We start from the raw sequence: 27,538 nt of genomic DNA, 5'->3' as shown, positions 1-27,538 counted from the left end.
TGCTCACACCAATGGCTGGCTGACTTGAACTGTAGAGTGGCACTGCTGCTTTCTGTCCCCGTGCAAGGACATGCTCTGCCTCCCCTGCCTCCTTCAGCACGTGTCCGCTGCACGGATCTTCTTTTGTCCCTGCAGCACACGAAAGCTCTCTCCCACCTAGGGGTCTTCACATGGCCATGCCCTCTGGATCCTGGAACCTTCTCCTTGCTAGCTCATTCCCATTATTCCTGGTCCCATTCAGATGCCAGGTCCTCAGGATGCCTCTTCTGCCCACTCTGTAGAGCCCAGCCCATTATACTCTGTCCTGTCACCTTCATTTATTCTCTTCAAACTACTTACTGTCTTTAAAATTAGCTTATTACTTTTTTTAGAATATACCATCTTAACCATTTGTAAGAGTACAGTTCAAGCCAGCGGTAGCTCACACCTGTAATCCCAGCACTTTGGGAGGTCGAAGCAGGTGGACTGCTTGAGCCCAGGAGTTCAAGACCAGCCTGAGTAACATGGCAAGAGGCCATCTATACAAAAAAAACCTTGTTTTTTATATTAGCCAAGCACAGTGGCATGCACCTGTGAGCCTAGCTGTTCAGGAGGCTGAGGTAGTTGAGGCAGGAGGATGGCTTGTGCCTAGGAGGTCGAGGCTGCAGTCAGCCATGATTGTGCCTCTGCCTCCCAGTCTGAGCAACAGAGCGAGACCCTGTCTCTGAAAGAAAAAATGAGTGTACAGGTCAGTGGCAATAAGTACATTCACATCGTTATGCAACCATCACCACCATCCCTCTCTAAAACTCTTCATCTTGCAAAATTGTGTGCCCATTAAACAAAAACTCCCCATTTCCCAATCCTTCTAGCCCCTAGCAACCACTCCTATGCTTTTTGTTTTTATGGATTTGGCTGCTCTAGGTACCTTATAAAAGTGGAATCATATGATATTTTTCTTTTTGTGATTGGCTTACTTCACTTAGCATGATGTCCTTGAGGTGCACCATGTTGCAGCATGTGTCAGAATTCCCTTCAAGACTGGATTGTGTTTCATTGTATGTATGAACCACATTTTGTTTGTCCATTCACCCACCAATAAACATTTGGGCTGCTTTCACCTCTGGCTATTGTGAATAATGCTGCCATAAACATGGGTGTACAAATATCCCTTTGAGTCTCTACTTTCAATTCTTTTGAGTAATACTCAGATGTTGAATTGTTGGATCATATGGTAATTCTATTTTTAATGTTTTGAGGAACCTTCACACTACTGCAACATTTTACATTCCCATCAGTGCATTACAGTTTTGATTTCTCCACATCCTTCCCAACATTTATTTTGTTCCGTTTTTTTTTTTTTTAATAATAGCCATCCTGATGAGTGTGAGGTAGTGAAATTAGCTTCTCATCTACTTGTTTATCGACTATTTCTATTTACTAGGATAAAAACTAGCAGAGCATTATTTATTCAACAGTGTTTGGCATGTAGACAATCAATAAATATTTTCTGACAGAACATAGGATGATCAGCGACCATAGGGCACATACTTTTTCATTTAATTTTTAAATGAAAATTTAAAATTTTTATGTGTGTGTGTATATATATGTGTGTATATATATCTATATATACACATATATGTAGTAAGATTTGCTTGACAGGTAAGTCTCTCTCCCCTTGCCCCCAGCTACCTAATTTATTTCTTCAGAAACAACAACTTTTACTAACATCTTGTGTCTCCTTCTAGAAGTGTCCTATAATTATAGTCATGTATACTCTTTTTTTCATGCAAATGGTAGCTTACTGATTTATGAGCGAAATGTGGATTAGGAACCAGACTAATGGGCTAATTCTAGGGACACAGGCCAGAATTCAGTCCTCAAAGTAAGGAGGGAAACCAGTAGGTCAGAGTTAGGAAGGTGAAATTGCACCAAGGCTCAGGATTAGAGGCCAGAACAGGCAGTTGTTCCCAGGCAGAAAGGAAGATTCTTGCATGTGTCACACACATCCCTGCCTGCAACTGGCAAAGTCTTCTCTCTGTCCCTCATGTAGCAATTTACTTCTAGATGTCTCGCCTACCTGCCAGAGAGCAAGCTCACATGGCAGGATGTGCTCTGAGCACATGGTGACTTTGGTGGAGGAGTCTGAGATCATGGCACAATGTTGAAGTGGAATTATCCAGTGATGGGGATGGAAGTGGTGAGAGTGAGTCTTGACTAGAGTTAATGACTTGGGTGTCATCTATACAGAGAGAGGGGGGTGCTGAAGTTTATGGGCAACAATGAGCCTGCTAAAATTAAGTGTCATCTGGGCATGGTGACTCATGCCTCTAATCCCAGTGCTTTGGGAGGCCAAGGTGGGAGGATCACTTGAGGCCAGGAGTTTGAGACCATCACTGGCAACATAGTGAGATCCTGTCTTTACAAAAAGAAATCAAAAATCAAATAAATAAATAAAGTGTGTTAAGAGAGAAGAGCAACAAGCAAAGACTGCGCCCTGCCAATGCCCACTGAAATCAGGAAGTGAAAGAGAAATTGTTGAAGAAAGAGGAATAATCCTTATCACCCTTTTGGCATGGGCACAATGGTGATGTTTCTTCATTTAGGAATCCCTAAGTTCACTCTGAATCACATGAGATTTCCTTTTCAGTATTTCCGGTAGTTTATTCGCAAATTTATTTGCACCGAAACCAAATGCTTTCCTGGAAAATTGGTCTGTAAAACTATGTCACTCTCCAGGACACTTGATCCCACCATTTGCTAATGAGGAGCAAGAAAGAAGTAGTGTGCCCCCTCCACAGACTGTATTCTTAACATGTTCATCTGCCCAAGTGCTTGCCATATTTCCATTATTTTTTTCAGTCTTTCTTTTATTCTTCAACCTATTTTAAAATATGACCTTTCTCTTAAGACTTAACTACTCCTTTGTAACCTATACCAAGAGTTGCCCTACCCTCTGCATTGCAATATCATTTTTATCTCTGTAGGTAGGGAAAAACAGCTCTCTAGGATGTTCAATTAAGTTTTTCTTGGTTTGCCTATAAAAGCTATTTGAGGGTTTCTCTTAGGAACACTGTCCACAGTGGCTTGCTTATACCTTAGAATAAAACCTCTGAGCTTTCAAAACTTATCTTTCTCCTCTGCTCTCCTGTTTCTTTCAGCCCCAAATATGCAATACTGCCCTCTGAAAAGCAGGCAAGTCTCTCATGTGACATCTTCAAATAATGCAAGAAGTGATCTTTTGCCCTAAAAGAATAAAGGGAATTCTGATTCTTTTTGCTGTTTTACAATGAAATTTCACCCTTTGCTTTCTATTTATGGCTTACCAAGTCTCAATGCTATATTGCTCTTTGAGAGAGAGCAAGAAGATGATTCATATTGCTCTTTGAGAGAGAGCAAGAAGGGCTTACCCTAGTAAGGCCATAGCACATATTCAGCCTGTAAACTCAAGTTCTAGGATCTAAAACCCATTAAACATAAGTCTGTGACATACAGAGAAAAGAACAATAGCAAAAAAGGAGCCCAATTATTCTCAAGAAAATACAGCTAGGGGAAGAGTTTTCAAAAATATTTAGGTTTTCATATGCATCTATACCAGCTTTTTTTTTATTCAACCTGCATTTATTGACTATTTATCATGTGCTAGGTACTTCGTTAATGCTGGACATGTAGAAATAAATAAGCTTCATAGAATCCACCTGGATAAACAAAGAAAATGAGCTTGACCTTTCCATGGAGAAAAGTATGTATGATACTATTGGTGTTACAGAGTCCCAAAAGGATAGAACTGTCAAGTGGAATGGGCCATTAGAAGGGAAATCTAGGTCAGAAAATCAATCTAATGGAAGAATTATGTCAAGAAGGTATAAAACCCTGTGTGAAATTCAGAAGGACATTGTGGCAAGGTTATATTTAGTAATGGAGGGTTGGCAATTCATACTTCTGCTAGAAGTGCCATTCTTCCCACAGGGGAGTATCTAGTAAATCCTTGGCTTAGTTTATTGACAATTCGTCCTCCATTAAAGTAAGGAAAACAATGAGAAAAACAGCTATGCCAAACATGGTTCTGATCAACATAAAAGACTGGCTGGGGGTATGGAAGAGACAGCAGTCATGAGGAAAAATGACCCTGTCACATAGTGTTGAGGAAGGGGGAGGAATTTTGAGTGGGTAGATATTTCCCTGGACTTCCCTGAGGAAGTAGCTCAAAGGATGTTTAAAAGAAATGGAGGCATGATCCATTGTCTGAGACTAAGAAGGAATATGGCTAAAGAAAAACTGGAGGTTCTACAAAGCAAAATATTGACAAGATCATCATAAATGATCTCAAGTAGAAAGAAAATGGAAAGCCAATATAGAGACTGATGCAGGTACATAGGTACTCTGAGGAGTTCTGTTTTTGACAAGCTATCTGAAAAAAAATGCAAGGAGGGACACAAAATGAAGGACACCAAAAAGTGACACAATTTTGATAGGGAAGCAAGAATCAGCCTACGATCTGATGGGGCAAGATACCAATTCAATACTTTAACTCTGGTGTCTCCCCACCTCAATCCCTCAGTCCCCATAATTGTTGTCTTGTACTCCTCCCTTAACAGCAAGCTAGACACAAGGCACCTGGCATCTCAACATTGAACACAGCATACAACCAGGAGAAAAATTAGTCCTATCCTGGGGCCTACATTGTTTTAGAGCTTGGTCAAGATGAGAGATACCCTCAGACCCTATATACTGATTGCCATATTTCTATGAGAAATTCCTGTGTGTGGTGAGGGGGAGAGTTGGAAATGGCTAGGGTGTGGTCTTCCAGATTGCATCTTCACTCCCAACTCCTCCGCCACCACACACAAACACACAAGAACTCCATGGCCATGGTGAAGTGACTGTGCAAGAAATCAAGGTGTTTGAACTCTTCTATTAAGAGGCAGAGGGCAGAAATGATGGGCTACAGAGACATCACCACCTATCACAACTCATTTTAGATAGTTTCAATGGGAAGGTCCCTCACTGTGCTTTATTAAACCACAAATCAGCATAAATTCTAGACAAAGGAATGTCTCACAGAAATGTGGCAATCATTACACAGTCTCTTCTATTTTTGCAAGAGATGGATGTTTATCTTCTGGAAAAGGGGTTTACAGATCTTACTATGACCTACTTTAGAACAATAGTTAACATCATAAATTGATGTTATTTGCTTTTCCCAAAAAACAAAACCCTAATCATATTAATTGCATAATAGTTTCTCTAGAGTATTGTTCAAAGAATGAAGTATAATTGGCGGAAGACATTGATCCTTCCTTCACACAGAAAACAGAGCTCATGTGTAATAATTACACATGGGCTGGATTTGCACCAGTTTCACTGTGCAATCACTTAATGGTTGGATGCCACTTAATGGTTGGATGCCAATGTGAAAAGAAGCTTCTAGTGGTATCTCAAAGGAATTTATTCTTTTTTTTTTAAGTTTAACAATGACTGGGATAAAAACATGGAAATCATAAATAACTGTAATATACAAGCAAAATAAAGCTGGTGGGAATAGACAATATTGCAGACAGTAGAATCAAAATATTAAAATGTCTCAACTGATTGGTAAAGTGGGCTGAAATAAAAAACAACTGAGAAAAAAACAAATTCTCACATTGAGGCTAGAAAAAAATACATTTTTTTCAAATCTAGATCATGTAAAAATGTCTTAAGAGCAGATCTCATGAAAAAATGCTAGGTGTTTACATTGGCTAGAATGTCAACATGGATGAGATTAAAAAGATCAATACATTTTATTTGCAGTGAGAGGGGATCAATGCACTTGAAAGGTACATTAATGGCATACCTGATATCCACATCCAGGGAAGTACTTGTCTCAACTGTGCTTTACCATGATCACAACTCACTGGGGTGTTGTATTGAATTCTTTGTACCTCATTTCAACATTGACAAGCATTTAGAGTTGGGCAAGTAGGATTGCTAGGAACTAATTTAGGGAATTTTTATATACCCACAGTCACTCTATAAGAAAGGAACAGCGCCTCTCCCATTCAATGTAGTCCTGGTGAGATTATCTGTCATTGTACTCACTCTAGCCTATTCTCCAGAATGATTGCTCCAGGCACTGAATGTGACTTATGGATATTAAAGGCTCCAGAGTTTTTCATCATTGTTATCAGAGGCTATAAGATATAGGCTTGGGGCAGCCAGCCACAAACTTTCTGGCCATAAGGAGCCTGTTGCCAGCAGAGGAGAGTTAGGTCAACATGCCTGGAGAAGCCGAGATGGTGGTGTGCTGGAGTCAGCTCATATTGGCTCATAAGCATCAACTGTTAAATTTTCAGGAGATTTTGTGAGCCGGTCATTAAAGACAGCCATGATTAAAAATCAAATTATATAAACTTACAATTAAATAAATTATAGTAAAAGCAAAGATAGTATATATTCAAAACTCATTTCCTAACTATTTGACTGCATTTTATTATTATCTTTGTTCCTGGGGTTAGTTATACCTTTTGTTATAAAACAAAAAAAATAAGTTTTTTTGGAACTTATATAGTATTTTGGTGGAAATGCTACATAATGGTGTTTTACTGCACATTTTTTCTCAATTCTGTGTTCAGTGACATTTACATTGGCAGCTTGAAATTACCCATAGTGGGAATATTTATACCATGAAAATTTTCAAACACTACAAGGCTTAATTTATTATTTTGTTGGTTTTCTAAACCAAAGTTCACAAGTTCTTTTTGTAAAAGACCAGACAATAAACATTTCAGGGTTTGCAGGTCATATAGTCTCTGTCAGAACTCCTCAACTGTGCCATTGCAGTGCAAAGGCAGCTATAGACAATACGTAAACAAAGTCAGTGTGGCTGTGTTCCAAAAAACTTCATTTACAACAAACAGACAGCAGGCCAGATTAGGACCACAGGGCATTTTGCCAATCCCCTATCTAAAGTTAACAGTGATGGAAAAATTGTTAGTAATGCAGATTAAACTTTAAAATGTGTCATCTCTAAAGATGCTACATAAACAGAACAAAAAAGAAATAAAATATTCTGTTATCCAAAGACTATTATCTGGTTGAGCAAAGTTGTTAGTCTTTGCAAAAAACGTAAAGTTCCCATATATGTCTTTATTGTTTCACTTTCTTTTTTATCTGTGTGAGTCTCTGTGGGCCATGACAAAATACCATAGACCGGATGGCCTAAACCACAGAAATTTATTTCTCATGGTTCTGGAGCCTAGAAGTCCAAGATCACGGTGCAGAAAGGTAAGTTTCATTCTAAGGTCTTCTCTCTTGGGTTGTAGGTGGTCTCCATCTCACTGTGTGCTTAGATGACTTCTTTGAGTCTGAGAATTCTCTCTCCCTCTTCCTCTTCTTTTAAGGCCACCAGTTCTATCAGATTAGGGCCCCACTTTCATGACTTCCTTTAACTTAATTACCTCCTTATAGGCCCTATCTACAAATACAGTCTCCTTAGGGGTTAGGGCTTCAACAAATAAACTCGAGGAGGACACAGTTTAGTACATAGCATTGTCTTTCTTGTAAATGAAAATATCCACTAACATTCAAGTCAGAATTATACTGGTTCTTCAAAAACAACCATATTTGTTTACAGATACAAGAGTTTAACAAAAATAAACAAAAGTATCTTATGAGAATAAATTAGCTGTATCAAATTTACATAAAGAATATTAGGCCGGGCGCGGTGGCTCAAGCCTGTAATCCCAGCACTTTGGGAGGCCGAGACGGGCGGATCACGAGGTCAGGAGATTGAGACCATCCTGGCTAACACGGTGAAACCCCGTCTCTACTAAAAATACAAAAAACTAGCCGGGCGAGGTGGTGGGCACCTGTAGTCCTAGCTACTTGGGAGGCTGAGGCAGGAGAATGGCATAAACCTGGGAGGCGGAGCTTGCAGTGAGCTGAGATTCGGCCACTGCACTCCAGCCTGGGTGACAGAGCGAGACTCCGTCTCAAAAAAAAAAAAAAAAAAAAAAAAAGAATATTAGATATTATTCTTTGTAAATTGTGCTATACATTCCTTATATTAGTAAAATTTATAATAACTTTGTGTATGTATGTACGTACATACATTTTTTCCCCAGAGACTTAAACACTTACCAACCCAACAAAAGCAGAAAACAATAAAGAGAAAGATGAGTAAAGAGCTCAGGGAACAGCATTTGAGCCCTTTTTGTAATTGGCAGCTCCACCCTTGTACTTTCCAGTTACATGAGCAAGTAAATTCCTTTCATTGTAGTTTCTTAAAACTAATTTTAATTGGATTTCTGCCATTTGCCCCCAAGAATCTTGACTAACACTCTGTGTCATAGACAAGTTCAGGGAACCTATATATATGTATGTGTATATATATATATTTTACTTTCTCTCTCTCTCTCTTTTGAGTGCTGAGAGAGAGGTTTCTGTAAGCTGAAGATCCAGCCCACATTTTTAAAAAGTCAGATAAGTCTTTAAGTATAAGGGATAACAAACTCTATTCTAAAACTCTGGATTTTGCATTGCCAGCTCTACTGCTTCTCTGACTCTGCACTCATGTTTCACTTTCACAAAAGGGTTCAAGCTAGGTGTGGTGGCCCATGCCTGTAATCCCAGCACTGTGTGAGGCCAAGGCAGGAGGATCTCTTGAGCTCAGGAGTTTGAGACTGGCCTAGGCAACATAATGAGATCATTTCTACTAAAAAATTTTTTTTAAATTTTTTTTGGTTAATGCCTCAATAAAGGGTCATTTTCTGAGCCTTGATTCTCATTTTTCACCCAGTTCTGCAAATGAGTATCTTCCTGTTCTTGCACCTGATTGACTTGCCTGGTGTCAGTACCTTTAGGACCGGCCCTGCCTTTTCCTTACCAGATGCTCCCAGATGTGGCATTTGCACCTGAGGCTCAGCTGCTGGAAGACAGTATGCCCTGTACTGCCAGCTGCCATTAGCTTCCCAGCAGCCTGTTTCCAATTTCCCATAGCAGTGCTCCTGTGGGGATGAACTCTGCTGGTCCTCTCTGATGTAAATTGCTGTTCTCAACAACGCCCTCCAATCTGTAATGTGGCCCACTGGACACGGGATTCTGCCTGCCACAGGAGACCCCTTCCCAGAGTCTGCTGCTCAATGGAGCCGACCCTGCTGACTCTCCCCAGTAAGGCCCTTCCTTGCAGAGCCAACTCCTCCCAGGCACCTGCTGCAGCTGGTCAAGCCAGGCCCTGACAAATCTCTTTTCAAAACTGCAACACCTGGTGTCATCTTGTGCTGAAAACAGAATCATATGCTGCAGTTTGGAACCCAGTTATGTGACTGTCTTTAACTTAGGACTTAGAGTTCTGCTTGAACACATTGAGAATAGTTCTGCCTGTGAAAAAGACATTTTTAATATTCTCTAAATTTGTTGTTAAAAGACAAATTGGGCTGGGCGTGGTGGCTCATGCCTGTAATCTCAAATATTCAGGAGGCTGAGGCGGGAAGACCTCTTGATCCCAGAAGTTCAAGGCTGCAGTAAGCCATGATTGCACTATGGCACTCCAGCCTGGGCAACAAGGCGAGACCCTGTCTCAAAAAAAAAAAAAAAAAGAAGAAGAAGATGCTGGGAAAAATTTTTAATAAAAAATGATGCTGAAGGGGGAAGCAATCTTTAACAGATAAGACTCATTCAAGATCCACAAATATAATAATGTAAGTATTACAATTGAGGGTTTCTTTCTCAAGCCATATAGGACTTCCATTGGGGATTTCCCCACAGTAATGTGGTTTCTTTTAGTTTTTCCCTGAAGCAGCTGTGCTAGACTTTTTTTGTACGACAGCTTACTTGATGAATGATATTTAAATCTGCAACACTCCCACAGGCATGTCCAGATTTTAATGAGTCAAAAACAATTTGTGTGTGCAGAAATAAAGTGCTACAATGATTTTTAATGGCCGGAGCTATTAAATGTAGATCAGTAATAGAAAGGCAAGACTATCAGCTATGTGTAATTTCTGATACATTAGCGATCATTCCACATTTTTTTCTCCCACTCAAGAAAGTGTTATGGGTTTTATTATTATTATTATTGTTATTATTATTTGACACAGGGTCAGTCTGTTGCCTAGGCTGGGGTGCAGTGGTGGGATCACAGTTCACTGCAGTCTTGACCTCCCCAACTCAAGCAATCCTCCCACCTCAATCCTACAAGCAGCTGGGACTATAGGCACATGCCACCATATCCAGCTATTTTTTTTTTTTTAATTTTTTTGTCGAGACAGGGCCTCCCCATGTTGCCCAGGCTGGTCTCAAACTCCTGGGCTCAAGCAATCTTCCCACCCCAGCTTCCCAAAGTGCTGGGATTACAAGAGTGAACCACCACACCCGGCCAAGCAGTATGGATTTTAGATTATTGAGAGTTATGTTATTCTGCAGAGTAACCTTGAATCCATTTGCATCTATTTTTTTAAGTAAAATATTTGCAAGCTTAAGAACTCTGGCTCCTATCAGTTATACGTCACTGTGACACACCTCACAAGTGGCTGAGGGTCAGTCTTGGGACATGGGCCATCACATAACAACGGGAAAGAAGGGGGAAAGAAACAAAAGCCATTTTGTAGGAAATAGAACAAGGTGGGGAAGAAAATAGGGGGTAAAAAAGAAAAAGAATTTGGAAGGAGATGTGGAATGTTAGAACACCAGATCATTTGACTTCCCTCAATTTAGCAGCTATGGTTTAAAAACAAGGAAAGCAAATCAACTTTGTCCTTTATCCAGAGGAGTCACAAGTCTGGGTGTGGGGTGAGGAGATGGCCTCAGTTGGGGCCAGCATGTCCTAGAACTTCTTGTGAGTGTGAAAAGGAAAAAGGAGAGAAGACACACTTTTGTCAGCCAGTCTTAAGTAGCTAAAATGCTTTCCTCAACCTACTGAGAAAAAAGTTAGGATTCACCATTTTAGTATAAAATACCCTCACTCATTTAAAAATACATTTTCTAAAAATTTCCCCTTTCAAAGCAAGACATCTAATTTGAAAAACTCGTATCACAACTTTTAACTGTAATATAAATTAAGTGATTTGGTAGGAATTTTAACATTAGAACATGGGTACATGTGACGATATTGGCAGGGAACAGCTGGCACACTCAAAGGGGTAATGAGTAGACGTTTAACAAAGGGACTATTCACAGAGGTGGGAGCAGAGTCAAGAGGAAAACAAGGGGAGTGAAGCACCCTGGATTGGCAGCACTGGGCAGCCTTCACCATCATGAGACCTCAAGGGAGCAGGGGAGGAGAATCGAGCAGATCTTGAGCACAGCTGCAGAGCTGTGGGAGGGAGGGGGTGCCTGACTGGAGCCACGGCTGACAGCAGAGGAAGGCAGCCCTAGCCAAGAACGGACAGGCAAAGAGGGTGCAAGGGGTAGTGGAAGAGGGGCAAGATTCAGGACCTCATGGTGCTCACCATTGGCTAATCCCAATCAGAAGCCAGAGGGAAAGAGAACCAGAGTGATGGAGCCTCCGTAGGCCCTGAAGAGATGGAGGGCCATTCAAATACAGAGAATGTATTTGAAGATGGAGAATAACCTGCTTAGGGAGTTTCTGCATTGCCTTCTCCCATTCTTATTCCTGCCTCTTCATCATGCTGAACAGTCACTGACAGTGTGAGTGGAAAGGAAGAATTGGCAACCTATGATTTCCAGAATTTGCAACGCTCACCATTTTGATTTGGGGCACACTGCTCTACTAAAGGGGAAAAATTTACACTCAAAATAAAGATATCAGTAGGTTCAAGAGGTAACCTAGGCAGTCTGGATCAAAATTTGGTGCCTTGTTTCTAAAGCATAAATGTGGTCTAGACATATGGTTTTGAATAGAATCGGTTTCCTACAGACAAAAGGCCATGAAGATCAACAAATTGTTCTTAACTACTTCCACTTAACTTAATTGCATGAGGCTGCATTATCTACACAGCTGAAGAGATGTGCTTACAACTTGGATGTGGCTTTCTTTGTTCATCAACTTTGAAAAGGCTTAGAATAAAGATTGTTTTTTCTTCTAGTGAATTTCAATATGTCAAAGAATAACTCAGCTTGAAATGAATAAGCCCCAGTAGGTTTTGCTTCAATATAAGAATTAAATGATTTTATTCTGATATATAGGCAATCTATAAAGAGTCACAATTTGATGCCTGGTGCAAAGTTTTACTTTTTAAATAGTTGTCATTCTATTTGTATCTTTCATGATGCTGAGAGAGCAAAGTAAAAGGAGGCTGTGCTGTTATCCTGACCTGACAAGTCTTAATTCAAATTTCGTTACAGTTTACTACACACTTAACACATTTTTATTATAAAGTTTATAATATCTAGTAAAAAGTTGTAGGTGAAAAAACAAGTTCTAAGTTCAAATATGGTTAGGATGTACTTGATAAGACAAATATAAATGAATTTGTTGCTATGGAATTTCTCATATCTGTCATATTTTAACATGATGTACTTATACAAGGGGGCTAACGGGTGTAGCCCTCCCAGGTTTCCTTAACCATCAAATGCTTGTGTCACACATCATCTTGTAAGATTAATGTTTCATAGAATGTTTTTGAAGCACTCTTTTAACAGGAGGTCTCCAAGTTCCTATTTCTGTAGTAACAGTGTATAAATGCTGAGCAATATTAGTGGTGAGACTAGGTTTTTAGGAATGTCTATGGGCTGATGGAAGCATCTCCTGGGTGTAGAATCAGAAGAATTAAGTTTATTCCAAACTTAGTTGCACTTGGTTGTACTACTTACTAGCAGAGACACACTGGGTAAATCAATATGACTTTTCTGAGACTCAAATTTCCTCATCTCTAAGATAAATGATCCTTACCTCAATAGGTCTTTGAGAAGGTTTTCAAGTAGCTTAGGACTTCCACAAAACATTAAATATATCCCTACCATAATGATGAAGACTTTCTACTCCCAGGTATTTATTCAAAGAAAGAAAGGCATAAGTCATATAAGAATGTTCATGGTAGCTTTATTTGTAATAGCCAAAGGTAGAAATTACTCAAATGTTCATCAACATGGAATGAATAAACAAATTGTGGTATATCCATACAATGGAATATTACTCAGCAATGAAAAGAACTGAACTATTCATACACACAACAACTTGGATGAATCTCAAAAATTTATCACCAGTGAAATAGGCAAGACAAAAAGCATACATACTATACCATTTTATTTCTGTAAAGGTATAAAAAACTAAACTATAGTAACAGAGAAAGGATCTGTGGCTTCTATGGTTGCCTGGGGACTAAGGGAAAGGGGGCAACAGGAAATGGTGGGAGGGGAGAATTACAAATGGGGTTATGAGTAAACTTTTGGGAATGACAGATGTGTTCACCATCTTGATTGTTGTGACAATTTTGTGAGTGTATGCATAAGTCAAAATTTTTCAAATTTTACATTTTAAGTACTTGCAGTATATGAGAGTTTGGGTTTCACCACATCCTCCTCATATTTGGTGTGGTCTTTCTAATTTTGTCAATTTAATAGATATGTGGTGATATCCATGACAGTTTGAATTTGCATTTCCATAATAACTACAGATGTTGAGCATGTTTTCCTGTGCTTATTTGCTACCAATATATTTTCTTTGGTGAAGTGTCTATTTAATTTTTTTTTTCCTTTTTTTATTTGGTTGTTTTTTCTCTTATTGTCGAATTTTGAGAGTTTTTAGATATTTTTGATATGAGTTATTTATCAGATACATGATTTGCAAATATTTTCACCCAGTATGTGCTTTTGGTATTTTGTGCAAGAAATCTTTGCTTAACCCAAGGCTGCAAAAATTTTATCCTATGTTTTCTTCTAGAAGTATTATAGTTTTGGGATTTTACACTTAGGTCTACTGTTCACTTTGAGTTAATTTTTTTTTTTTTTTTTTTTGAGATGGAGTCTCGCTCTGCCGCCCAGGCTGGAGTGCAGTGGCCCGATCTCAGCTCACTGCAAGCTCCGCCTCCCGGGTTCACGCCATTCTCCTGCCTCAGCCTCCCAAGTAGTTGGGACTACAGGCGCCCGCCACCGCGCCCGGCTATTTTTTTGTATTTTTTTTTTAGTAGAGACGGGGTTTCACCGTGTTAGCCAGGATGGTCTCGATCTCCTGACCTCGTGATCCACCCGTCTCGGCCTCCCAAAGTGCTGGGATTACAGGCTTGAGCCACCGCGCCCGGCCAAGTTAATTTTTGTATATGGTACAACATGTGGATCAAAGTTCATTTATTTTGCACATGGATATTCCCTTTTTTCCAGAACCATTTGTTGAAAGGCTACATTTTTGTCCAAGAACTGGGCTTTAAACTTTGTCAACAACCAAGTTTTCATTTATGTTTGGGTCTGTTTCAGGACTCTGTTCTGTTCCCTTGGTCTACTTGTCTAACTTGACTCCAGTACCACAGTGTCTTGCTGCAGCTTTATACACTTTGAAATCAGGTAATATTTAGTGTTCTCAACTTTTTCCTTCTTTTCAAAATTGTTTTAACTAGTCTAGGTCCTTGGCATAGCCATATAAATGTCAGAATCAGCTTGTAAATTTGTACCAAAAAAGTGTGTGAAGATTTTGAGATTGTGTTTAATCTATAGATCAATTTGGGGAGAACTTTAACTTAGCAATATCAAGTCTTCAATACCATGATATCTTTATTTATTTAGATCTGCTTTAATTTATTTTGGCAATATTTTGTAGCTTTCAGCATATAGGTCTTGCACATATCTTGTCAAATTTACATCTATGTATCATATTTTTATGCTACTGTAAGCAGCACTGTTTTATTTAAATTTCTGATAGTTGGTTGCAAGCACATAGAAACACAACTGATTCTTGCTTGCTGATCCTGTATCCAGCAACATTGCTCATTTATTAGTTTTAGGAGCTTTTCAAGATTTGCTCAGATTTCCTATGTAAGCTATCACATTATCTGGGAATAAAGGGAGTTTTACTTCTTCCTTTCCAATCTGAACATCTTTTATTCTTTTATTTATTTATTTTTTCATTATTGCCCAAGCTAGAATCTCAAGCACACTGTTAAATAGAAGTGGTGAGAGCAGACATTCTTGTGTTGGTCCTGACCTTAGTGGGAGAGTATTCAGTATTTCATCATTAAGTATGATGTATGCTATAGTTTATTTCATAGATTCCCGTTATCAAGTTAAAGACATTCCCTTCTTATCCAAATTTGCTGAGAGATTTTTAATGAGAAACAGATGTCATGTTTTGTCAAATGTTTTTCTGTGCCTATTCGGTCTGTTTACATAGTGAATTACATTAAGTTGATTTTCAAATGTTAAATTCTTGGATTCCTCAGATAAATAGCATGTGGTCATGTTGTAGTCTCCTTTTTCTAAATTATTACATATGATTCCCGAAGTTTTATTTAGGATTTTTGCATCTATGTTCATGAGGGTTATGAGTCTGTAATTTTTTTGTCTTGTAATATCCTAGGTTCTAGAATCATCATACCTTATAGAATGAATTTCCTCCTCTTCCATTTTCTCAGAATGTTTGTGTAGAATGGGTAGTTTTTACGTCCTTAAATATTTAATAGAATATACCACTGAAGCCACATGGGCCTGGAATTTTCTTCGTGGGAAAATTTTAAACTAAAACTTCAATTTCTTTCATAGATTTAGGGCTATTCAGATTATCCGATCCATGCTGAGAGAGTTTCGGTAGTTTGTAATTTTAGGCAGTTTTTCCATTTCATTCAGGTTGGTGAAGATATTAGTGTAAAGTTGTTAATAATACTCCCATATTGTCCTTTTAGTATCTGTAGAATCTGCAGTTATGTCACCTCTCTAACTCCTGACTTGATTTCTTCTTTCTTTTTTGTTTCTTATCAATCTGCTGAAGGTTTGGCAATTTTATTGATCTTCTTAAAGAATTAGCTTCTGTTTTCATTGATTTTTTTTCTATTTTCTATTTCATTGACTTCATCTAAGATTTTATTATTTCTTTTCTTCTGTCCACTTTGGATTTTATCTTTTCTAGTTTTTGAAGTTAGAAGCTGTAGTCAATGATTCTAGACCTCTTTTCTTTGATAATATGGGCTTTTTGCTTTTGTGGTATCTCACAAAGTTTGAAATATTTTTATTTTTATTTTTATTCATTCAAAATGTCTTTTTTTTTTTGAGACAGAGTCTCGCTCTGTCGCCCAGGCTGGAGTGCAGTGGCACAGTCTCGGCTCACTGCAACCTCTGCCTCCCAGGTTCACACCATTCTCTTGCCTCAGCCTCCCGAGTAGCTGGGACTACAGGAGCCCACCACCACACCCAGCTAATTTTGTTTAGTAGAGACGAGGTTTCTTGGTGTTAGCTAGGATGGTCTTGATCTCCTGACCTGGTGATCTGCCCACCTCAGCCTCCCAAAGTGCTAGGATCAAAATGCTTTCTAATTTCCTTTTTGATTTCTTCTTTGACCCATGGGTAACTTAAAAGTATGTTATTTAGTTTCCATATATTTGGGTGTTTTCCAGAGGTCTTTCTGTTTTTTGTTTCTCATTTAATTCCATTAACATCAGTTAATACACTTTGTATGACTTGAACCTTTTAAATGTATTGAGACTGGTTTTATGGCCCAGAATATGATCTGTCTCTGCAAATATTCTTTGGGCAATTGAAAAGAAGGTATCTTTTGCTCTCATTAAGTGGAGTTTTCTATATGTGTCAATTAGGTCAAGTTGGTTGACTGTTGCTCTTCTATATTCTTACTGATTTTCTCTCTACTTGCTCTATCAATTATCAGGAGAACAGTATCAAAATTTCTGGCTATATTGTGGATACATATACTTCTGTTTGCACTTCTCTCAGTTTTTGCTTCATATAATTTGGAACTCTGTTGTTAGGGGTATGAATATTTAAGATTGTTAGGTCTCCTGATAAATTGTCTAATTTCTTATTAGGAAATTACCTTTCTTATGCCTGGTGATATTATTCCATTTTATCTCTTGTGTTGGCTTACTAGCTGTAACTCTGTGTTTCATTATTTTAGTGGTTGCTTTAAGATTCATCGTACACATCTTTAAATTACATAGTCTACCTTCCACTGATATTATACTACCTCATGTATAGCATAAGAACCTTACAGTAGTATACTTCCACTTGTCTTCTCCTAGCTTTTGAGCTATTTTTTTTTTTTTTTTTTTTTTGAGACGGAGTTTCACTCTTGTTGCCCAGGCTGGAGTGCAGTGGCGTGATCTCAACTTACTGCAACCTCTACCTCCCAGGTTCAAGCCATTCTCCTGCCTCAGCCTCCCGAGTAACTGGGATTACAGCCATGCGCCACCACGCCCTGCTAATTTTGTATTTTTAGTAGAGATGGGGTTTCTCCAGGTTCATCAGGCTCATCTTGAACTCTCGACCTCAGGTGATCCCAAGCTCAGGTGAACTGCCTCAGCCTCCCAAAGTGCTGGGATTATAGGCATGAGCCACTGCGCCTGGCCAAGCCTTTGTTTTTATATAATTTACTTTTACATATTGTAAACTCTACCTTATATTGCTATAAGTTTTGTTTAACCAGTCAATTATTTTATAAATACATTTGAATAATGTGATAAAAGAAATTCATGTAGTTACCATTGACGGTACTTTTCATTCCATTTTGAAGATCCACATTTTCATCTGGAATTACTCCTTCTGCCTAAAGGAGTTTAACATTTCTTACAGTGTGGGCCTGCTGGTAATGAATTGTTTTTAGTTTTTTTTTCTAAGAAGTCTTCAGTTTTTATCTTCATTTAAAAAAAATATTTTAGCCAGGTATAGAATTCTAGGTTGACTTTTTTTCTTTCAATACTTTAAAGACATTACTCCATGGTCTTCCTGTTTGTTCTATGCCCAATGAGAAAATTACTGTTATCTTTATTCCTTAGTATATCACATGCCTAAAATAAATCATGTATTCATACCAATATATTTTGAATTTCAGATTATTAAGTTTTACTTAACATTTTGGGGTTTATATTTTATGTATTTTTTTATACTGAAAAAAATCTTGGCTCCTAATAGTAAATTATTTGCATACACACATATGTGTATGTATTAATAGTTCTAAAGTAACAAGATAATTATTACTACTAGCAATAATACTACTTAATGCAGATTAAGAATTCTTTCCTTTTTCCCCCTTCTAGAATATATGGTAGTAGAAAGTTACAGTCAAAACACTATGCTTTAAAGTCACTTGAAATAATTTGTCTTCATATTGTTATGAGTACTAAATGATACACATTTGATGTTTATTTCAGTTTGTTTTTTTATTTTTAGCGATTTACTCTTTAAGAATTTTAAATTGTGTAAAATATTAACTTTTAAATGATGTGAAATATTAACACAGTTCCAAAGTAGCATTATGCTGGTAAATGTTTATAAATAAAAGACTGGATTTTGTCAATTTTTATGGTATACATATTACCACCATGACTGATTTTGAGTTATCAATGTTATAACAGTTAATGCAGAATTTGGAAGAATTTGGAAGTACACCATTATACAGGAGTTCTACCATGCATATATGACACATATAAAGCTCAGTAGCATAGATAATTGTAAAATGTATAAAAATAATTAAAACATGAGTTTTAAGTATTTATTGTCTTTTTAAATATAATTTATTTCATATTAAGTTACATAATTTAATCTTTGATAATAGCTGTTTCATAGCTGGCTCACAAAATTCCTGAAAATTTAACTGGCTCTTGCCAGCTGGTATAAACTGGCTTTAGCACACACCTCTGTTTCAAAGTAAAAACCACAAAACAAAGTAAATCCAGAAAAGGATTGCTTTCATGTGCTTTCTATCCCATTTCCTCCCTCCCTATATGAGAGGTAATTGTTTTCGTCAGATTTGGTCTCATCCTTTCATGGTTTATTTTTGAAAATATAAGCAAATACAATTATATAGTTCCTTAACCAAAAGATAGCACACAATAAACACAGTTCTGCCCCGCTTGTAGGTTAGAATCTTGATTCCTGTTAAATTGCAACTCTTCTAGGAAAAATAAAGAGGTGCATGTGAAATAAAGAGGTGCATGTTAAACTATCACTAGTTTCATACTTCAGTAGAAATTAGTTTCCTTGTCTTTTTTGAGAGCTGAGAAGTGTCTGAATGGGAATGGAAAAGTTTTCTTTGAGAATAGGGATGAATTCAGGAATCTGGGAGCATCACAGGCAAACTTTACAATTTTACTTGGCATCAGAGGAGTGGGAAGGCAGGCGCTGGCAACCTGTTGAGGTGGCGAGGCTGCATGGATGAGTGCTCAAGTGCTGGCTTATACAGTATAAATCCAGCTACTTACATTGTTATAAAACGTCTTGCCATCAGAGGGGGTAGAGTTTTATGTCTTAGTTGGACTTCTCAGCTGAATTAAATGTGATAAGGCTGTGCTTATCACCCTTGTGAAAGTCATTTCTGCAATATTTACTCAAACTCTATGAGACTGAAATCTTTTATTGATTTTCTGTTGGTCTCTGATAATGTTTCACTGAGAGGAAATGACTGAGATCTTGGAATTCACGTCTTTATCACATGACTGCTTCCAAAGTCACTAGTAGTTGTTGTTGTTGTTGTTTTAACAAACCTCTTTATTTCCTACAATAAGTAGATTGACAACCCTGGTGCTCTTAGCTTATTCTTGCCCCACAAGCACAAAGAAACAGATTGAAGGCTGTGGAGTAGTTCACTGAGCCCAGCCTTCCTTACAGGAGGTCCTTAATCCCTTAGGTGGGAACATTTTTTCAGAAAAAGACTCTCCTGAACATTTACTGACTTTCCCCATGGCCTATTAAGTCTTAAATACAGGTACTGTGGGGCAGGTCAAACATTCCCTTAAATTCTTTCAGCTTCAGAATTATTTAATGTGACAATCGTCATGATGGCATCGTAGAGTCAACCAATGCCCACACTGCCTGGATCTCACCATTCCACAACTCTCTTTAGCAGCTTCCTTTAATAGAGAGCTTAAATCTGCCCCTTGGGAACTCCCAACTTCCCTCTAAATGTGATTAAATTTTGTATTTAAGTATTTAATTATTTTTTAAACTAATTTCTGCCTCTAGGTGTATGGTAAACTAAACAATCCAAAAACCATGTAGCTCCACAATAATCAGAAATTCTGGATCCAGTAAAACAAGTCTCCTTTAAGACACGGCTGAATGCTGGAAGAAAGTTCAAAAAGTTCCTGGAGTCAAAAATGAAGTGAGAAGGAAAAATGAGAGCAGTGAGTACGTGCATGTATGCTAGAGCCACTCAGGGTGGGAGTTGCCGGGCTCAGGCACCTAGAGGCTTGGATTAGTATGCTCAGGCCAGGGCAGAATGTGAGGCCTGGAGATGCAGAATGCTGGGTGTTGGAACTGCAACCCCTGTAGAAATCCTGGTCCTCAGAAGGGCTATACTCACAGTGAGGGAATGAATCAGGAAATGCACCCGTGGGCTCAGGGAGACAATAAAGGTGATATTCTATCTCAGTAGTCTGGGCTCTAGGGGAAAAGTTTCCCTTGAGAGTTTGTAACCATGGGTCTGTCATTCCATTGGTTCCGAGAACCTCCAAACTGAGAAATTAACATAAACTGAGATGGAGGCAGTAATTCCCCTTGGGCAGCTAACAGAAACAAGGGCAAAACCTTCCTGATCTAGAGGATTAGGGTTGTCCAGGCCCCTTGGGATTCCCTCCAGCTGTTCCTGCATTTGAAGATGCATTGCTCTTAAGCTCTTATTCTCATACTTTTCAGTTCCAATGACCACAACTCTTTCAACAGGTTTTTATAGGAGTTTCCAGAAACTTCATCCTGCTCATTTTTTTCTGTGTTGTCTCTAATATGTCATGTTTCATTTAAAATGTATCCTTTTCCTCCAGTTCAGACCTATAGGTAATACACCAGAAATTGTCTAATGTGTAGTACAAAATAGGACCATGATAAAAAAAAAAGTAATAAAAAATTATATTACTATAATTTATTAACATCATATCACTATAATAAAACTTTTATTATAATAACAGCTACAGTTGAGTATGTCTTATGTGCCAAATACTATGTACTAGACATGCACTGTCCTTTTTAATCTTCAGGAAACCCCGGGATGGGTTCTAACATTACCCTCCTTCTACAGATGAGGAGAAAGAGGCTTAGTAACTTACTTGGGGTAATGGAGCTGGGAAGTGGTCACAGAGTGGCAATGTGTTATCACCAAAGCCAGGATTTAAACCAGCCCTATCTACCTTCAATGCCCTTGCTTTAAGTCACGAATCCTCCACCTCTCTTACCTGGTAGGGCATCCACACGCAAGTTCCCTTGTTAGTGACTATCACGCTCTTGAAAGTGTTTGAAGCGACCTAATATCCCTAGGATCCTTATTTCTTTAAACATTTAAATCACAGTTATTTTTCCCAAAGATAGATTGCCATGGGAGAGGGGAACAAAGACGAAGGAGGAAGGTACAGGCAGGAAGGGGGCAGAGGACCAGAAACAAAGGCAAAGATAGGAGTGGGTGGGGACACGGGAAATTTATTCTGCTTACTTCACAAGCTTACAGCCGACCTGGCCTGGCAAGTGACGAGGTGCCTATGGATGACACAGCCAGGGATTCTTCTAGGCCATGCAAATATTCAGTTGCTTTTGATTTCTTACATTGTTTTGAAGGTAATACTATATTTCTGAAACGGCTCTCACTGACGCGCCTTTGTTTCTCCTGGAGCCGCGGCTCCGCAGCTGAGGGCATTTGTGTTTGGGAAGCCTGCCCCCTCCTGGATTAGTGAAACCTTACAGGCCACGTCTCCAAGCTCTCCGAAATGAGATCTAGTGTGTGAAAACGTTTAAACTGTTGTTCAGAGATTTGAGGAAAATAAATAAATAATCTTTTTCATATGATTTCCCTGAGATTTTTGGATTATTCTCATATAAATCTTTAGGTGGATTTTATGGATTTTGAAATCATACCCACCTAAAAATCCTGAAAAAATGTTTTAAGGACCCAAAGAGATAATAATAACAGCAATAATGGTAAACATTATATTCAGTGATTTCTATGTGCCAGGACTGTGCAAAGCACTCTGTGAACAATGCCAATTGCAGCACTCACCACCACCCCAAGAGACAGGTTCTCTGCATTATTACCCCCACCTTACAGAAAGCCTTGAAGCAGCAGTCCCCAACTTTTTTTGGCACCAAGGACTATCTTTGTGGAAGACAATTTTTCCACAGACCAGGTGGGGGATTGGGCGGGGGTGGTTTCAAGATGAAACTGTTCCATCTCAGATCATTAGGCATTAGATTCTTATAAGGAGTGTGCAACCTAGATCCCTCGCATGCACAGTTCACAATAGGGTTCATGCTCCTATGAGAACCTAATGTCACTTGCTGATCTGACAGGAGGCAGAGCTCAGGCAGAAATGCTCACTCTCACCAGCCACTCACCTACTGCTGTATGATCCCGTTCCTAACAGGCCACGGACTGGTACAGGTCCGCGGCCACGGGGACCCCTGCAAACTGGAGAGCTTCTCTACCACCACCCTCACACACCCAACCACCCATAGGTTGGGAGCCCCTGAAATTCTTGAACTGTCATGCCATCTATTGACCACACTTGACTGAATGAGAAATAATCGACCAAGCTGAGTTACTTGGATACTTTCTCCTGGGAATTTGGAAGCAGAATGAAAATAGCCATCAGTCTAGGCTGGTCACTTGAATGGAGGTCATCGAACATCAGGAGCCTACTGTGGAAGAGCATCTGCTGCCATGGAGAAGCAAAAAAGATAACCAGGAGAAAGAGAAAAGAACAAAGGGGAAGCATAGGAAAAAGCAAAAAAGACAACTTCCCTTTTCTTAGTCCCAGTCCTTCCTGAGGCTCCCCTGCTGGTTACGCTGATTTGGCTACTTGAAATAGGTTTGCTTTTGTCTATCAAAAAAAAAAAAAAGTGTATATAACTAAGTCGTGTGAGCAATAATATCTAAAAGTGAATCAAAGCTACTGTTACAATGGTATAAAATCTGAAGTTAATATGGCACATTGAATGATGTGCATAATTTTATTGTAATCCATGGCAATTAGGCTCAAATAGGGAGCAATTAATGAAAATGACTATAATTATTATGATGTCAACAAAGCCAAGCCAAGCAATTCCAAAGTCAGCTGTAGGCAGGAGGAATTAGAGACAGCAGGAAGTTGTTCTGGGGTTCCTCGGAAGGACCTGGGATTTAAAAACCAGGAGACTAAGTCCTCCCCTTGCCGCTCACTTCTCTAGCAACCATGGTCCAGGAGGACTCCGGAGGTCCCAGCTAAGAAGCTATGAGCCTCTAGCTACTCCTGACCACTCTCCTTGCCCTGCCTCTTCCCTCGATGCTTCTCCAAAGAGGAGGAGTCCTGAGGATGGTGGGTTGTGGGGGAAGGGCTGCGTTTGCTTGAAAGGCTGTCTGTTCCTCAACACTGGATTGGTGAAATCTGGAGCACAGAGAATTGGAAACTGTTTTAGGAAGAAGTTGCCAGCTTACTTTCCATGGTGCACGCCTCCTTCAGTCTATGTCTACCCTTGACACAAAGCGTCATCAACATGGTCCAGAATAGCTCAGCCGGGATCTGTGTTGAGGATGGCGATGAAATCCTCATGGCAATAAAATGCATGCAATGGCGTGGCTTTGCTCTCTGTTCCATGGGCAGCTGCGGCTGGGAGTGTGACACGTGGTTGAGGTAGCACTGGATTGGGTTGTTGAGACTGCTGCATCCCAACTAAATACCATCATCTTAGTCTCTTCTCCACTGATGTACAGCTAACAAAGACCCCTCAGAACAGTCAACAAAAGCCAGATCCTAGACATCTGAGTAGTTTGACATAAAGTAGCCCATACTTAGAGAAAGAAAAATTCAGTGACTGGAAGTATTTTGTTTTCCTCCTTCCATTAAACCAGTACCTCAGTCTGAACTTTCACCAATCAGGGGTGCATTTGTGTTAGTAAGCAAATAAATATCAGCTATTTTACATGTATTACTTCCCTGAAAATGTGTGGTTTTTTTTTTTTTTTTTTGGTGTGGGGATAAATTAATCTAATTAATTAATTAGCTATGATCCTGGCATAAGAGCAATGGGAATGTCACGGAAAGAACCAAGAAAGGTTTTTCTGGAGTTATTCAGTAAACATTGAGTAAGTACCATGTGTCAGTCATTGTGTTAGGCCCTGGAGGAAAAAAATCACAAAACAGACCTCTACTTTTTTTATTTTATTTTATTTTTTTTTGGACGCAGTCTCACCCTGTTGCCCAGGCTGGAGTGCAGTAGTGCCATCCCAGCTCACCACAACCTCTGCCTACTGGATTCAAGCGATTCTCCTGCACCAGCCTTCCAAGTAGCTGGGACTACAGGTGTTTCTGTATTTTCAGTAAAGACAGGGTTTTGCCATTTTGGTCAGCGTGGTCTCGAACTCCTGACCTCAGGTAATCCGCCCGCCTTGGCCTCCCAAACTGCTGGGATTACAGGTGTGAGCCACCACACCTGGCCAGAACTCTACTCTTCAGGAACTTAGTGCATCGGGTACTCAACATTAAGTGCATCACAACTAAGTGTGATGACTTACGGGCAGGAAAAAAGGAGGCTATTTCTATCTTGGAACATTTTAATAACCTCCAAACATTTTATACGGATAAAGCTGGGTTAAAACAAATATTAAGAGGTGTCTAGGAGAGAAAGGATGGGGGTGGGAGCTGGAAGAAAATTGTAGGAAAGGGGAGGGTTGTTATCTTGGAGCTAGAGATGGCTTCATCCTTGTGCATCTGAGGTCTGTTTTTAAATAGTGTCTGTCTGAATCATTCCTCCGCCCTCCACCCTTCACTTTCCACCCTCCACCCAACCCTCTTCCTGAGTCACCCTGACTGCCATTTCTCACCCTGAAAGGAGAAAGAGGAAAGGATATAATTTGTATCAAATCCCTACCAGCTGCCAGGATACATTCGTACATTTCGATTGGAACGTTTCATCTACACATACCACTGTGCAATGGGTGGGAGTTCTTTTGTGTAACGATGGGGAAACTGAGGTACAAAAGGGTAGGTAGCATAACTCTCCCCTTATTACACAGCTGATAAGACAAAGTGCCATAATGCAAACTCATATTCTAAATTATATCATTAATAATGAACATGCATGCTGCTTTTTTTGAAAGTTAAAAAAAAAAGTACATAAGTGTGAAACAAAAGTCTTTCCTTCTCTACATTCCAAAGTGTTTGGGGGCACATCCCTATGCAGTTTTCCCTTGCATACACAAATGTGTACCTACATATGTGACATATAACTGTATATGTGAACATGAACATTTTGACATAAAAGGGCATTCTAACCATATTGCTCTATAAATCACTTCTGTCACCTAATGCTACATCATGGATATTCTTCCATAATGCCCACATCTTTACATTTACTTCATTTTTCTAAGATCTATATGAAATTTAATAAATATATATTATGTAAGTATTTTCTTATTGATGAGGATGTCTCTGTTTTGTTTTAAGGTTTAATATTAGTGCAGTATTTAATAATAAAGTATTATCTGTATCTGAGTTTTAAAATTTACTCAAATGCAAAGCACAGGAATTCTGAAATGGAAGTTTAAGTATCCTTTTCTCTCACCCTCCATTCCAACCTCCATCCCCCAGAGTTGTGCTGTTGCTGTTGTTTTGTGTTTTTCTTCTAGTACTTAACATTTTAACTTTAAATACTATAGTTCTTGATTTATCTGTTTTAGAAAGTATCTGTTGTCTTGCCTCAATGACAACTGAGTTTACTATACTTTTTTTTTTTTTTTTTTTGAGAGGGAGTCTCTCTCTGTTACCCAGGCTGGAGTGCAGTGCCACGATCTCAGCTCACTGCACCCTCCGCCTCCCAGGTTCCAGCGATTCTCCTGCCTCAGCCTCCCAAGTAGCTGATATTATAGGCGCCCACCGCCATGTCCAGCTAGTTTTTGTATTTTTAGTAGAGACAGCGTTTCACCATGTTGGCCAGGCTGATCTCAAACTCCTGACCTCAGGTGATCCACCCGCCTCAGCCTACCAAATTGCTGGGATTACAGGCGTGAGCCACCACGCCTGGCCAAGTTTATCATACTTATGCTATCTCTACCTCTTTCTTTTAAATGTTAGTCATATTTATAATTTTTAAGTTATTCAGTGTAAATTTGTACTTTTCTTTAGCTATGTCTTGTGTGATTTGTCAAAAAATTTAAATTTTTGAAAAAATGTCTTATGTGCTTTGTCAAAAAATTTAAATTTAAATTTTCAAAAAATGTAAAACCCAATCTCAAAAAATGTATTCTGATTATGTAAATATTACATACTATAGTTCCAAGTAGTGTGATAGAATCCATAGGAAAGGAGACACTCTCCTCTGTGACTTAACCATGCTGGCTGCTTGAAGGAGAAGGACTGAGATCTAATGGCTTATGCTTTTATTTCTTTTCAGTTTCCTCCTAAGCCATACTGGTCTGCACTGTTCTTCATATATCAGGTTCAAGCTAATGGATCCAAGCCAAAGGACTCCATATTCTCCAAAGCCTGTAAGCAGAATGCTGGTGTGGTGTGGGGAGGAAGAAGTTCCATTGTGTCCCCACTGAGGGGACACAAAAGTCCCAAAAGGGTCACTGAACTGCCAGGTACCAAGAGATACCAGGTACCATGAGGCTGCCAAAGGCAGAGACGGGCCAATTCATCCACTTCAGCTGAGGTTGAGACATGGCATCCCTAAATGCCAAACAGGACATTGCAGGGAATAAGGATCAGAAAATCAGGTGTAAAACAGGAAGTCTCCCTAGAACCCACATGTGCTTATCCAAGACACCATTATTCTCAAGCCACAGTGTTATCTATTCCCTTGCTCCAAACACCCAGATACCATTTTGGTGAGGAACAGGAGAAAGGAAAGGGAGTAGAATGTGAAAGGACTGTTTGAATCAGAAGAGACTGACATATTGATATTTGTCCAGTTTCATTGTTTCTACCCGACACCCAGTAAGAAAGAGTCCTAAGAGGAACATTAGTTCATGAGACTAACTGGCTGTTCATTAAACTCACAGCTGGACTATATTTTCCAGCCTTCCTTGCAGTTAGGTGTAACCATGTGAATGGATTCTGACCAATAAAATGTGAGTAGAAGTGGTAGATCCCATTTCCTGACCTGATACACACAGACCTCCCATGCATTATCCTTTATGTTCTTTTCTTTTCCACAGTGATCTTGGAAACCGTGTATTGAAGATGGTGAAGCCACAGATGGAAGGCACCTGGATCCAGTTTTAAAAGAGCTGCCTGCCAATCAGGAACACCCTTTTTGAACTTTGAGGATGTGTTTTAGTTCTCATATTCCTGCATAACAAACAACTCCAAATTTAGTGGATTAAAACAATAATTTATTATAATCCCTATAAATTCTGTGAATTGACTGGGTTTAGCAGGGTGGATCTCACTTGGGGTGACTCATATGATTGCAGTCAGATGTGGGCATTTTTCTTTTAATTTTTATTCACTGCCTAGATCCTTTACTGGCCCCTGGGAAATACATTATTAAAAATTCATATTTTCAG

The 27,538-nt window shown here is 39.1% G+C and overlaps 1 long non-coding RNA gene across 5 annotated transcripts; it reads left to right on the top strand.

Annotated features, from left to right (window-relative positions):
* The first annotated feature begins 1,336 nt into the window (after positions 1 to 1,336).
* LOC103876299 lies at positions 1,337 to 27,373 on the top strand. 5 transcript variants are annotated; one of them, XR_002516137.2, is made up of 5 exons: positions 1,339 to 7,245; positions 14,332 to 14,418; positions 20,035 to 20,199; positions 26,422 to 26,515; positions 27,188 to 27,373. It is a non-coding gene; the product is annotated as an uncharacterized LOC103876299 (long non-coding RNA). The 5 variants fall into 5 exon arrangements; XR_001893343.3 differs by having other exon boundaries at positions 1,340 to 7,245; positions 20,035 to 20,195; XR_002516135.2 differs by having other exon boundaries at positions 1,337 to 7,245; positions 26,422 to 27,373.
* The last annotated feature ends 165 nt before the right edge of the window (positions 27,374 to 27,538 follow it).

This window comes from Papio anubis, chromosome 10, assembly GCF_008728515.1.
Source record: "Papio anubis isolate 15944 chromosome 10, Panubis1.0, whole genome shotgun sequence".
In the NCBI taxonomy this organism is placed as follows: Eukaryota; Metazoa; Chordata; class Mammalia; order Primates; family Cercopithecidae; genus Papio; species Papio anubis.
The sequence above is the reverse complement of the archived record's forward strand: the minus strand, read 5'-3'. Positions and strand labels throughout refer to the sequence as shown.